Raw genomic sequence first — 14,982 nt, 5'->3', positions numbered from 1 at the left:
TGGCTTGTGGGCGGTAGTGTGCCAACGACTACTGAATGGCTTGCTGTATTTGTTTTTTTCTCCCTACTAGGATACATAGAAATGGATGATTCTTCTAACAGTTTTTCAGAATAAAGAAAAACTGTTACAGGTAGAGTTAGACCTAGTTAACTAGTTAACCTAGTTAGGTAGGTAGAGTTACAAGTTAGTAATTAATCTGTGTAAATGTTCTTTGCATCAGATATTCATGAATGCTAAGATTATGGGGTCCCTTTAATATTACAGTTCTTCCTATTACTATATCATATGGTTTTAGAAATCATAAATATTCACCTCTTAATCATTTGCAATACATTGCCATTTTGTTCTATAATCATCCAAAGAACTTTGATTCGAGGTCTTTTTGTATATTAGGTGTTGAGGTAATTTGATTCTTTTATTAAGAGAAAAATTTATTGGAAATAAAATGAAGGGTTCGCAACAAAGATGATTCATGCAGACTTTACAAAGTTTGCCTCTTAGATTACAATTTGACATTTATAAACTTGACCTTGTAGAATTTTAGTATAAGCTGGCTTATGTGCAACAAAAAACACTTCCCGATGTGATCACTGATATGATTCTGAATTAAAATGCTTAATGAAAACTTCGTGTTGACAAATCAACACTAATCAAATAATCTGTCCTTACACATAGTGAAGTTTATCAGCAAAAGTTGACATTTTTATATTTGGTAGGGAAAAGAAATATACTCTAAAAGTAAACTAATTTCAGCTTGCCCAATAATAATAATAATAATAGGTGTAGATGGTGTTGAATTAAATGCCCCTGCCCTCAGTCAGCTTCCCTGGCTTACCTAACTCACACTAAGCACTCAATGAATGTTTGCTCTTAGAAGCTGTGCGGTGTGACCTGAATCAGTAGGCACTTAAATGAAGGAAGTGGAAGATCTGTTAGTGCAAAAGGAAAGGGTTTTTGTTGTTGTTGTTTTTTGTTTAAGGAAGTATCAACTTAGATTTTAGACAGAAATGGATAAGTTGTTTGTTACACCAATACTATGTCAGAATTATTTAGTGGTTGGCTATATAGCCTATGGTATGAAATCCTATTTTCTTTGGGTTAGAATTCCATAATTTGGCCCCAGCCTTCCTTTCTAGTCTTATTTTTACTCTCCTGTGTTAATAGACTATATAGTCAGTTTGCATTACTCGGTCATTTATCCACAAATATTCTGCCACTTTGGAATTTTCTTCTTTCTCTCCTCTACCTAGTCAGTTTCTGCTTAGATTTCAAGACCCAATTTTTTTTTCTTTCCCTAGGACCACTCTTGCTAATCATGATCATTTTTGCCTCTGAATTTCTAGCACTTACTGCATTTATCACTCATTTGACAATTACTCTTGTTCTGCTTTGTGACATTTCTTATAAAAGTAAGTAAATGTTTGTACAATATTTTTTAATCTGTAGACCTCATTCAAGTTTCACAGATTTGTTCCATATAGCATTCCCCCCCTCTGGTCCAATCCAGAATCAGGCATTACATTTAGTTTTTAGTTTTAATTAATATATTTTTTAGAGACAGGGTCTTACTCTGTCACCCATGATGGAGTGCAGTGGCATAATTGTAGCTTAGTATAGCCTCAAATTCCTGGGCTCAAGTGATCCTCCCACCTCAGCCTCCTAAGTAGCTGGGACTATAAGTGTACTCCACTGCATCCAGCTGAATTGTGAATTTCTGGGGGAGAAATGGGATTTCACTGTCTTGCCCAGGCGGGTCCCAAACTCCTGGCCTCAAGAGTCCTCCTGCCTTGACCTCCCAAAGTGTTGGGATTATAGATATGGGCACTGCACCCAGTCTGCATTTAGTTTTTATGCCTAGTTTTATGTCTAGTCGTCTTGCCTACTTTAATCTGGAACTGAACTGTTCCTGAGCCTTTTTTGTTCCTTTTATGACATGGACAGTTTTGAAGATTACTAGCCATTTATTTTGTAGGATGTCTCTCAATTTGGTTTTGTCTGATATTTCTTCATGATCAGATTTAGGATATGCATTTTTGGCACATATACTACATAAGTGATGTGTTCTCAGTGCATCATGTATATTATTTTTGGTAAATAGTAAAATTTAAATCATCACAGTGAAGTACAATAATTGCTGGTTAGTTTGAATAACACAGTAATCAAGACAGTCCTGGGTTCAAATTCTGACCCTACCATTTGTTGATCATATAATGTTGGGTGTTACCTCTCTTTAGCTAATTTCTACATCTGTAATTGTAGATAATTTAAATACCTTTTGGTAGGTCAAAAATAGTTGCATATTGGCAGTTTTATAGGGATCTATTTAATATTTATAGATTTGTGAGATGAAATGAGACAATGCATCTGTCACTGAATACGTGTTCAGTACACTGTAGCAATAGATTACTTTTCAATATAGTTATGTAAAAATATGTCTGTGTGATTATTGGTTACGTTCTAAAATAAAATTATTTTTAAGTTGGATGTATAACACCTCCTGTATTTGATATTATCAGTTATCATTTGTAGTTTTAGAAAAGTAATTTTCAAATACAACCAAAACTTGTATAAACGTATATCTTTTACTGAAACATATCTGTGTATACACATACAACCTCCAAGTATATATTAATATAATACTAGATATAACTAGTTTTCGCATAAGTAATTTAAAGAATGTAAGTAGTACCGTAAGGGTAATTGAAGTGTCTTAGGGTTGTTTGCCACTGCACTGAATGACCTAGGACCTTATACTTTTTCACTTATTGGTATCTTTTTAAAAATATGATTTTCTCATTGATGGATGAGTTGTCAGTTTCTTGCTTACCTTAGCAGCTCTACCTGAACCACTTTTTAATTTGTTGCTTTTTATTTGCTGTGAATTGGAAAACCAGATTATTTTGGTTCCTACCCAGTTCTAATAAATTTAGTTAACAGGCAACTTATGAGGGCCAGAGGAACTTTCCTGAACTAAGTGGTCTTTATACTTACGGTTTTAGTTTGGATTGTTTTGGGGTCTTTTTCTGTTGACTTTCTGGTCTTGACTCAGTTCTGATTGGTTGAAGTTGAAAAATAAGTGACCTGTCTCTGAGTTTGGCATAATATAAAATGCGAATTTATAATATTAAATGTGAATTCACCTTTGCTTTACTGATGAGTAATTGATTTCCTAATTGTTCTGTGTTTTAGACAATCATATTTGAGCTATAGTTACATTATCTTATTTATAGGAAGTTTTTCTTTAAAAGTTGCAGTGAAGATTGGTAATTGAGAGTCCTGAAAATGGCAGTATTTGGATATGAGTACACTACAGTATTGACACTCTGAAAGTTGGACATCAGTATGCGAGAGCCTACTTTGTGATAGCAGCTCACACTTTCTATTTCATCTCTTCTTTGGTGGACAGGTACAAATTACATTTGTTTACTACCTTTTCAACTCATGTTTCTGCATTTATTCGTTTATTCTTCCTGGCCACTCTGGGAGGGAGGTCTTATGTCTTCTGAATAAAGGACAATGGCCATAAGGTGAGTAGATGCAGAGTGAGTATTCAAATTTTGAGATAAATTTTCATTCTCAAACCTACTTTGAATCTGAGTAATTTTGCCTTACATCATTTAGAACCAGATTTTTTTAAAGTTCTGATTTTGTATATATAATCAAAGAACTAAAATTTATATTTAAAAATTTTTATTTTATGTTAAATGTTTTCTTTACAATAGATTTATTTTGGAAACCTGCTCCTTTTATTTTTTTTCTTTTCTTTTCTTTTTGAGACAGAATCTCTGTCGCCCAGGCTGGAGTGCAATGGTGCAATCTCGGCTCATTGCAACCTCCGCCCTCTGAGTTCAAGCGATTCTCCTGCCTCAGCCTCCAAGTAGCTGGGATTACAGGCACCTGCCACCGCACCCAGCTAATTTTTTATGTTTTTAGTAGAGACGGGGTTTCACCCTCTTGGCCAGGCTGGTCTTGAACTCCTGACCTCATGATCCACCCTCCTCGGCCTCCCAAAGTGCTGGGATTACAGGCGTGAGCCACCGCGCCCGGCCTGGAAGCCTACTCCTTTTATTTATTTTTTTAAGACAGGGTCTCGTTCTGTCTGGCTTTTTTTTTTTTTCCAGACACAGAAAGCCACATAGAACAAATTTAAATCTTGGTAAATTATTATGAAATGGACATCCTTGTAACCACAATCTAGAACAAGAAATAGAAGTTAGTCACTTCAGAAGTCCCTATAGGTACCCATCCCATTTACAGTCTCTTCCCTCCCAAATTGTCTACTACTCCTAGCTTTTGTAGTAATCACTTCCTATTTCCTTATGGTTTTATCCCCTAAGAGTCCATCACTAGACACAAGAGTTTAGTCTTCCCTTTTTAAAATAAAGTATTTAAAATGCATCTTTATGATCTAATTATAAAGGAATGAGAAATTACAGTATATTAAAAAATCACTAATATGATACTAAAAGCAGTTATTTGGAAACTCAAGGCCCTACATAGCTAAAAACATGGTTTCAAAACATGAAATAATTTTTAGACAATTATGTTCACTTTTCTGGTTTTTTCCTTTTATACAAATACCACAAAGCAGAAGGGTACTTTAACTTTCTTTCAATACCCATCTTTTTTCCAAGATAATATGTTGTATTTCTTCTTATGTTGATTATCATTTGTGAAGGGCTTTTTCAGTTTCTAAAACAGATATTCATGATCTGATTTAATCCTCACAGCAGTCTTGTAATGTAGGCATATTCTTCTTTCCATTTTATAGATGAGGAAATGATAATGTAACTAGTAGGTGGTGAAGCTTTGATTGGACCTTTGATTAAAAAGGATTTCCTCATAAATGTTTTTCAAACTTTAGTTTTCTGAGTACTTACCTTCATGATTTTCCGAGTCTCTTAAAACTATTACTATTTTACTTAATAATTTTATTTAAAATGACTTTTAAAAAACTGATAAGACTGGCCGGGCATGGTGGCTCACACCTGTAATCCCAGCACTTTGGGAGGCTGAGGTAGGTGGATCACCTGAGGTCAGGAGTTCAAGACCAGCCTGACCAACACGGAGAAACCCAGTCTCTACTAAAAATACAAAATTAGCCGGGCATAGCAGCGAGCGCCTATAATCCCAGCTGCTTGGGAGGCTGAGGCAGGAGAATTGCTTGAACCCAGAAGGCGGAGATTGCAGGGAGCCAAGATCATGCCATTGCACTCCAGCCTGGGCAACAAGGGCAAAACTCCGTCTCAAAAAAAAAAAACCAAAAAAAAAAGACCAATAGACTTCATTTAGAACAGTTTTACATTTGCAGAAAAATCAAGTAGATCATACAGTTTCCACACCCCCCCAATTCCCTTATTATCAATATCTTATATTAGTATGGTATGTTATAATTTAAAACCCAATAACACATTGTATTAACTAAAATCCATAGTTTATTAAGATTTACTTAGTTTTTACCTAGTGCCTGTTTTCTCTTCCAGGGTCCCATCCAGTTGTCGTATCTCCTTAGGCTCTTGGCTATGACCATTTTTTCAGGTTTTTCTTGGTTTTGATACCTTGACAGTTTTAAGAGCAGTATTGGTATATTGTAGCAGCATTGGTATATCAGATATATTGTAGAATGTCCCTCTTTTGGAATTTGTCTGATGTTTTGGGGAGGAAGACCACAGAGGGAAAGCGCCATCCTCATCACATCATAAGAAGTATATGTGAGCAACATGACATCATTGATGTTGTTGACCTTGATCACTTCACTGAGGTACTGTTTGTTAGGTTTCTCCTTTGTAAAGTTACTTTTCCCAATCCCTTTCTGTACTGTACTCTTTGGAAGGAAGTCACTATGCACAGCCCACACTTAAGAAATGGGTGTGGAATTATGCTTCACTTCTTGAAGACAGTATATTTACATTTATTTAGAATTCTTCTGTTCCCTTAGATAATTTTTTCAGTCATTTATTTATTTCAGTATGGACTCATGGATATTTTGTACTTTGGGTTAAGATCCAATACTATTTTATTTATTTTGTTATTCAGATTGTTGGCCAGCTTTGGCCATAGGTTGGCTCCTATGCCTTTGACATACTCCCACCTTTTTAAAAATAAAAACTTTTTTGAGAACTTCCTTACTCTCTGGCACTATAGAATAATTTAGTTTTTAGAGATTTATTTTAAGATTAATTTTTATACCACTCAGTAGATAGAAAATCAATTTATGGAAAATACTTGTGTTTACCTTAAAAATTGGTTATGTTTAAATATTAGCAAAATGTTAGAGAGGTATTAGAAACTGAGACTTTCTTCTCAAAGTAATCAGAAGATCCATGTAATCTTCTGTCTCTTACACACTTCACTGGAGCATCCTGTCTCCTTTGCAACTATAACTCTTTTTAGTATTTGCTTTAACATTGATTGAAATACCTATAATGTGCTTGGTGTACCTACCACAGTAGATAGTGTGGAACATATAAAAGTATGAAGTATGGTCTCCCGTCATGAAGGGGCATACAGTTGGATTTTGTTAGGTCTGTAAGCATGGTTGAAAAAAAATCATATACTCCTGTGTGTTAAGTACAAAATGGTATGTGTGTGAGGCTTATATGAGTTTAGGAAAGGAAGGGTTCTGTGTTGAATAGAATAAAAGGAAGAACTTCTTAGAGGTTAAACCCATAGTAGATCCTGAAGGTAGGATATTGGGTAGGGGGCGAAGTCATTTCTGATCAGAGACTGAATGAACATTATCTACAGAACAATGATTGAGGAAATTGGCTTGGGTGGAATCTTGTGTTGCTGTAAACTGGAGTAGTTGGAAATTGTCTGAACCCGTGGATTAGTCCCCTTTGTAGTTAACAAGTGTGATATGCCTAAAGTGGTCAGTTCTAATTATGAAAGGACTTGGATGTTTTAAACCTGCAGATAAAATGTCGTTAGAGAGGTTGAAAACTTTATCTTTCCCGGAAGGTTTCATACTTTATGGAAACAGTGACATATAAGTTGGGTAACTTTGTTCCTGTTACCGCATAGTGTGTTGCCAATGTTCTAAGTAGGGTAAGATTTACCCCTTGTCTTGGTGGGTAATGTAAACTTAGCCTGGCAGCAAATGTAGTATTTTCTTCCCAGACACAAAATAACCCACTTTCTTTTTTTTTCTTTCTTTCTTTTTTTATTTTTTGAGACAGTTTCACTCTGTCGCCGAGGTTGGAGTGCAGTGGCGCAATTTTGGCTCACTGCAACCTCTACCTCCTGGGTTCAAACGATTCTCGTGCCTCAGCCTCCCAAGTAGCTAGGACTACAGGTTCGTGCCACCACGCCCATCTAATTTTTATATTTTTAGTAGAGACGGGGTTTTGCCATGTTGACCAGGCTGGTCTTGAACTCCTGACCTCAGGTGATCTGTCTGCCTCAGCCCTCTAAAGTGTTGGGATTACAGGTGTGAGCTACTGTGCCTGATCCCCACTTTCAAATTGTATGTAAATATGTATAATGGCTTTCTTTAAGCCTTGTGGTGCTCAACTATTTTGGAGACTTTTTGATCATCTGTTAAGATAAAAATGTTTTTGTTGATGGTTTTTAATTTCCTAATGAAAAATTTCTAATTTACTTTGTATTTTACTTTCAAAGCAATGCATGCTGTTTGAAATTTGAACTAGTGTATATTTAATATCACCTTTAATGAATTAAATATTATACTTCCATATTTTAATAGCCATTTAAAAATTTTTACTTAATTCCTTCAGTGTTTTAAAGAGAAGGACGGGAAATATATTAAAAGCAAACTCGGCAGTAGATTTTTTTTTTAGCAATACATGTTTCATTGCATGAAATAGAATATTTTGTTAGTGTTTGAGACCATTTAAAAAACCTTCCCTTCCTCAGCTAGTCGCTGCTAAAATTCTTTCAATTTAGATCTCTTTTCTATCCAATTAACAGATAAAATGGCATGACACCCACAGATACACTTACTGTGTGTCCACATTATTCACTGCTACAGTAAGGCAGATAGTCCCCTTCATGCATTTCTATATCTTTTTCACATTTTCCAGTGTTTCTTTCAGGGCACCATAGTACCATTTATCGAGTAGGGCATGAGAATATAAAAGTATACCTGTGGATATTTTAAAAGTAACTACTAGAGAAAGAGGAATTGGCAGTATTGTGTAGTAATAAAGCACTTGACTAACAGTCTGAAAACCTATGTTCCAGTCCTGGCTCTGCCCTGTGTTATGTAATCTTGGAAGCCAGTTTTTGCATTCTCATTTGGCCTATGTGATCTCTAAGGCACTTTCCAAAATTATATCATTTGTGCCATGGTTTTGCAAACAAATGAGCATATTAGTGTAACATAGTATCAATAATGAAATATTGGAATACCTCTGCTTCAGTTGTAAAAATGTTAAAATCTTACAGCTTTGCCCCCACTTTTAAAAAATGTAAACTTTTAATTGAAGTCTAACTCAACGTGCAGAAAAAGTACACTCATGATAACATAAAACACAGATCACAAAACATTACCAGAATCCCAGAAGCTCCTTGGTGATGCCTTCTGGTCACTACTACTACTCCCCCTCCCACATCTAAGGATGACCACTCTCTTGACTTCTAACACCATAGGTTAGTTTTGGCTGTTTTTGGAATCACACAGTATGGCTTCTTGTGTCTGGCTTCTTTTGCTCAGTATTATGTTTGTACGATTTGTGTAGTTACATTTCCATAGCTATGTGGAGTTTTATGACTATATCATAGTCCATTTACCCAGTCTCATGTTGGACTAACCATAAAGAAAAAAAAAGATAAAATGAACTACATTAGGGTTAAGAAATTCTGGTAGTTTAAAAATATTTAGTGGTTGAATCTTTCCATTGCATACTTTTATTTACTGTTTAAATAAGCATTCAGATTGCAGATGTGTGCTTCAACTTTGTTAGCCTATTGTCTCCCTTTTTCTGTTTCCCAGCAGCCATATGAATCTTGCCTTGCTTCCTTTACTAGAAAACAGGAATAATTTTCTAATGGTTTTAATAGCATGGAAAAAATAAGGGCAATAATTTAATATTTTAAATTTTTAGGTCTAGGAAAGATACAAGAACAGTTTACATTTATATTTTACAACTGGCTAGAAAGTACTTTTGTGTTTTCTTAAAACGTATAAAATTAAGGATATTGATGACTGTTGTTTAGATACATCAATTTAAGTTTCTTTTATGCAGTTATAATTTGTAAGCTGAATGTATAGGATTTTAAAATTAATTCCATCAACAGTTACTGAGTACCTATTATGTGTGTAGTCAGAGAACTTTGTCTTATTGTGTATATCAAATATTATGGTAAATGGTGGGTAACACATATGTTTTGTGATCCCCCAATTTTTCCTAACATGTCAATGAAAACCAAAATGTAGAAGTTTAAAACATTTTACTGTTTTAAATTCAGTCATTTCTCTGTTAACTCTTTATTAAGACAACAGCTTGGGCGGGAGTCACAGATCACTGACAAAATGTCAGATAGTAGATTCAGTATGAACTTAAATAGAAAAAATGTATATCTAATACATTTACTCATATAAATATCATCCAAAGTATAAAAAATTAATAGTTTTAAAAAATGGACTGTTATTTGATGGTTACCTGAGTTTTTATTGTAAGGGGTTTGTATATTTGAATAGGCTAGGCAGTTATTCCCAACTATGTAGCTTTTTCCTTTACCTTGTTTTCCTCACCTACTTAGCCTAGAGTTTACAGCGGGGTTTTTTCCCCATTTTTAATTCATTGAAAATGAATGAATTGCTAAAAATGAAGGATTTGGGCTAAATATTTAGTGATTAATATACCCTTATTGATCTATTCTGGTTAAAAAAACAAACACCTAAAACTTAGTGGCTTAAAACAACAATTTTGTTGTTATATCCAGCATTATTGTGGGTCAGGAATTTGGGCAGGGCTTGGCTAAGCAATTCTTCTTTTCCACTAAGGTCACATGGTGATATGCAGCTGGAGGGTCATACCTTTTGCATGTCTGGTGCGTTGGCCAGGATGGCTGGAAGGCTAGGCTTAGCTGGGACTGTCAAACCAAGTATGTATCTGTGGCTTCTGGTATGGTGGCTCAGAGTAGTTGGACTTCTTAAAGGGCAGCTCAGTTCTCCTGGAGAAAGTATTCCAGGAAAACAGTCTTAGATTCTGCAAGACTTATTCATATCTAGTCTTGGAAGTTATACAACTTCTGTTGGCAAAAAAGCAAGTCACAAGGCCAGCCTAGATTCAAAGGAGAGAACTACATAAGAACATGACTACTGGTAGGCGTGTTTCATTGGGAGTTCATCTGTGGAGCCTAGCTGTACTACAAGATCTATAACTCTGCATGGTAGATATAAAACTTTTTTTTGAGACAGGGCCTCTTTGTGTCACCCAGGTTGGAATGCAGTGGCATGATTATGGCTCACTGAGCTTCAACCTCTCAGTCTCAAGTGATCCTTGCACTGCAGCCCCCTAAGTAGCTGGGACTACCGATGCACACCACCACGCCTGGCTAACTTTTATATTTTTTGTAGAGATGAGGTTTTGCCATATTGCCCAGGCTGGTCTTGAACTCCTGGGATCAAGCCTGCCTCAGCCTCCCAAAGTGCTGGGATTACGGGCATGCGCCACCATGCCCAGCCATAAAACCACTTTTTAACAGAATGGTATTCAAATCCTATAATCCAAGCTGATTTTCATAAAATCCAACTACTTTAATATTTTATGTACCTATAAAAGCTTCCAGGGTACTCTGCAAATTTATTTCATTTTCTCTTGAAGTGTGTTGGCCTCAGACCAGATTTTTTTTGTTTTATTATAAAAAATGTTTAAGAAGCAAAAAAAAAAAAAAGAATTTTGCAGTGAATACCTAAATATCTGCCACTTAGACTCTGTAATTAACATTTTGCTATACTTGGGTTACCATATATCTATCTGTTATCAGCCTGTTTTCTGGTGAATTTAAAAGTAAGTTGCAGGTACTCAGATACAGATTTAAATTACTTTTTCTTCCAATCCAAACCTTAAAGGACAGTTAGAAAATATAAAGAATCTTTATTGCTATACCTTCTCCCTTTGAGAACTTATTTCCTCAGAACTTTTAAATCTGCCTTATCGCATACCCAGCCAAACTTTGGTTTAGTTTTCCACAACTCTTACTCTTGATAATGTCACTAAGATCTTTGGAGGAAAAGGGGAAACTCATTTATCTTTTTTTTTCTTTTTTTTGAGATGGAGTCTAGCTCTGTCACCCAGGGTAGAGTGCAGTGGCACGATCTCGGCTCACTGCAACCTCTACCTTCCGGGTTCAAGCAATTCTGCTGTCTCAGCCTCCTAAGTAGCTGAGACTACTGGCACCCAACACCATGCCTGGCTAATTTTTGTATTTTTATTAGAGACACGGTTTCACCATATTGGTCAGGCTGGTCTCGAACTCCTGACCTCAGGTGATCTGCCTGCCTCGGCCTCCCAAAGTGCTGGGATTACAAGAGTGAGCTACCACACCCAGCCCACTTCTTTTTTTTTTTTTTTTTTTTTGAGATGGAGTCTTGCTCTGTCCCCCAGGCTGGAGTGCAGTGGTGTGATCTTGGCTCTCTGCAACCTCTGCTGCCTGGGTTCAAGCGATTCTCCTGCCTCAGCCTCCTGAGTAGCTGAGATTACAGGCTTGTGCCACCACACCTGGCTAATTTTTGTGTTTTTAGTAGAGACGGGGTTTTAGCATCTTGGCCAGGCTGGTCTTGAACTCCTGATGTCGTGATCCACCTATGTTGGCCTCCCAAAGTGCTGGGATTACAGGTGTGAGCCACCAGGCCTGGCCCATTTCTTTTTTAATTATAAAAACAATCATCCACAATCCTAGTATGAGTACAGCTACTCTTATTAATATGTTACCTGTTCTTTTTCCATTTCATATCTCTACAGTTGTTGCTAGTGTATGTAATTAAAACATGTTTTGAATGTGTGACATTTTAAAGATTATTATAGCCGAACAATGAGTGCTTGATATTTCACTGAATGGCTGGACTGCTATTTTTAACCATGCCACAACAATTGAGTTGCTTTCTTTGCAATGGAGGAAAGCTATTGAACCAAATTAAATACTGCTTATTGTCTAAAATTGGTTATATCCAAAGTTTATTCCACCCCTCTGACTCACACCCTTAAGTAAGAGTTGAAAGTGATGAAATGGCAGAGAAACAAAGTAGTTGGAAGGAATAAAGATCTACTTGGTTCCTGGTTGACTTTGAAACTGCAAAAGCAACAAACAAGGAACTTAGAAAAAAATATATAATTTTCAACTGTAATAAAACATTTTTGTTAAGTAAATTTTCATTTTTTTAACCAATATTCTGACAGTTAATATTCTCACAGTTGGACTAAGTAAATTTTTTATTTAAAGTTTACCTGCAGATTTAAGCATATTAGAAACCTTTGGTGTCAAGCTCAAGAGCTATGAGATACATATATTTACTATGAATTTTATTTGTTTTTGTAGTGGAACTTCTTTTTGAACTCTAGACAAACAAATTGTAATCTTAGGGATACAGTCCTCCTATACTGAACAGGATTATACTTAACCCATCAAGGCAGTTGAGTCTCTATATAAGTTTTTTTTCAGAGAAAGCAATTCTTGATTGTCAAGATTCGTTCTTCCCAGAATTAACCTTTACTGTAAAAAAAATTCTTACATAACCCACATTCTTCATGTTATAGATTCAGTACATTTCTTGTTTGGCCCTCTGTGGAGACAGATGATTACTGTTTTTCATTTAGTAACTTTAGATACTTGAAACCTAATATTTGTCTTTTAGGCTTTGCTATGTTTGAATTATGTTATTTACATAATGCAGACTTAAACATAGAGTTTTCTTTGTGGAATACTGTACCCATGAAAAAGGTGCTTTCTGAAGATTCTTAAAATATGCTTCTGGACTACATTTGGTCATGTTTGTGTGTCCACATATTCATTGTCTTAATGAGTAGTTAGGTAATTTGAACTACATTGTTTGATTGCTGGAACTGTAGTTTTTAGAAGATATGTCCAAATATCAGATCTGTCAACCAATATTATAACCAAACTCACTAGCAAAAATGGTCTGAATTTGATCTGCTTTTAAATATGTAGATTTACTTTGGGGAAGACATGGGAAATTTGATCTGGGTGCTGATCATCTCGCTTTTGGAACATCCGTAGGGTATTGGATTGATCCTGTGATTAATTTATGGGTCTCAGTCAGATCTGGGGTGATCCTAGAAGTTTGTGTAGTCTGCAATGAAGTGGGCCATAGAACAGGGATCCCCAAGCCCCTGGGCCACAGACTGGTAGGAACTGGGTCACACAGCAGGAGGTGAGCAGTGGGTGAGTGAGCAAAGCTTCATCTGTATTTGCAGCCGCTCCTCATCACTCTCATTACCACCTACGCTTTGCCTCCTGTCAGATCAGTGGCATTAGATTTTCATAGGAACGCAAACCCTGTTGGGAACTGCGCATGCAAGGGATCTCGGTTGCTCACTCCTTATGAGAATCTGATGCCTGATTTGTCACTGTTTTCCATCACTTCCAGATGGGACCATCTAGTTGCAGGAAAACAAGCTCAGGGCTCCCACTGATTCTACATTATAGTGAGCCATATAATTATTTTATTATATATTACAAAGTAATAATAATATAAAGTGCATAATAAGTATAATGTGTTTGAATGATCCCAGCCTTCCCCTGCTGCCCCTAGGCTGTGGAAACATTGCCTTCCACGAAACCTGTCCCTGGTATCAAAAAGTTGTAGACTGCTGCCCTAGAGTATTCCAGATATTCTGTACTTGAGAATTACTACTTGGATCTCTCATGTATATGGATCTTCCTGAGCCTGTCTGGAGAGAATACAGTAGTGGAGGAAAGGAGAATTAAATTTGCCCTATCATAGTTAGTTCAGTGTCAGCCTTTCCTACTCGGTTCCTATCCATACAGCACAATACAATTCCATACTAAAGTACAAGAGTCCTCCTTTAAGTACTGAAGATGCTTTACTTTGACCACAAGAATATTTGAATTTTGGATTTTAACCAGTAGTATGGTAGTGGCTTCTTTTCAAAATCAGTGAAATTTCTTTTTTTAATTTTAAAGAGAGGGGGTCTTGCTGTGTTGTCCAGCCTAGACTTGAACTCCTGGGCTCAAGCAATCTTCCCATCTCAGCCTCGCAAGCAGCTAGGACTACAAACATGCACTGCAGCACTTGACTTAGTGAAAACTTTTAATGTAAGGTATAATGCAGTTAACTAATGCTTGTTATGCGTTTACTCCAAAATTTAACTGAAACACACTTGCTTGTTTCATCAGTGACATCATTTACACACCAATGACTCTTGGCCATGAAGAACCCACAGTGAACATAGAAAGTTTAGTTGTAGACCTTTAATTGATTAATTGTAGCAGAAACGGCATCAAATGAGGAAGAGCCCCCTTCATAAGGAAATACAGTTGACCCTTGAACAACACCAGTTTGAACTGGGCAGGTCCACTGATACGTGGATTTTTTCAACCAAAGGTGGATTGAAAAATACAGTATTCCAGGGATGCCAAACCTGTGTATATAGAGGCCTGAGTTTTTGTATATGTGGATTGTGCAGGGCTGACTATGGGACTTGAGTATGCCCGGACTTGGTATATGTAGGAGTCCTGTAACCACCCTCCTGCATGTCTGAGGGATGACTGTAGATGTCTTTGAAAAGGTCTACCTGAAGTTCTGTAAGTCTTAAGCTTGCTTTAGTTTCTACATTTAATTTTTCTTTTAGATTTTCATAGATTAGAAAATGACATTTTGCATTTAACAAAATTTTAAAAAATCAAAAGGTTTATGTATGTGATTTTGTTTTGGTTTTGGTGCAGAACAATGCATTGAAAACCCCTTTCTGGCCAGGTGCAGTAGCTCACGCCTGTAATCCCAGGATTTTGGGAGGCCGAGGTGGGCAGATTACT

The 14,982-nt window shown here is 36.3% G+C and overlaps 1 protein-coding gene across 5 annotated transcripts in view; it reads left to right on the top strand.

Annotated features, from left to right (window-relative positions):
• EML4 (EMAP like 4) overlaps positions 1-14,982 on the top strand; it is a 162,718-nt gene that overhangs the window by 35,147 nt on the left and 112,589 nt on the right. Inside the window, exon 2 of one of the 5 annotated variants that reach the window (XM_054547614.2) lies at positions 3,407-3,527. The exons of the other annotated variants lie outside the window; for them this stretch is intronic. The gene's annotated coding sequence lies outside the window, so the exon portion shown is untranslated. The remainder of the gene's footprint in view (positions 1-3,406; positions 3,528-14,982) is intronic. 5 annotated transcript variants of the gene reach the window in all.

This window comes from Pongo abelii, chromosome 12, assembly GCF_028885655.2.
Source record: "Pongo abelii isolate AG06213 chromosome 12, NHGRI_mPonAbe1-v2.0_pri, whole genome shotgun sequence".
Classification (NCBI taxonomy): domain Eukaryota; kingdom Metazoa; phylum Chordata; class Mammalia; order Primates; family Hominidae; genus Pongo; species Pongo abelii.
Note: the sequence above shows the minus strand (reverse complement) of the source record. Positions and strands in the feature narration are given on the sequence as shown.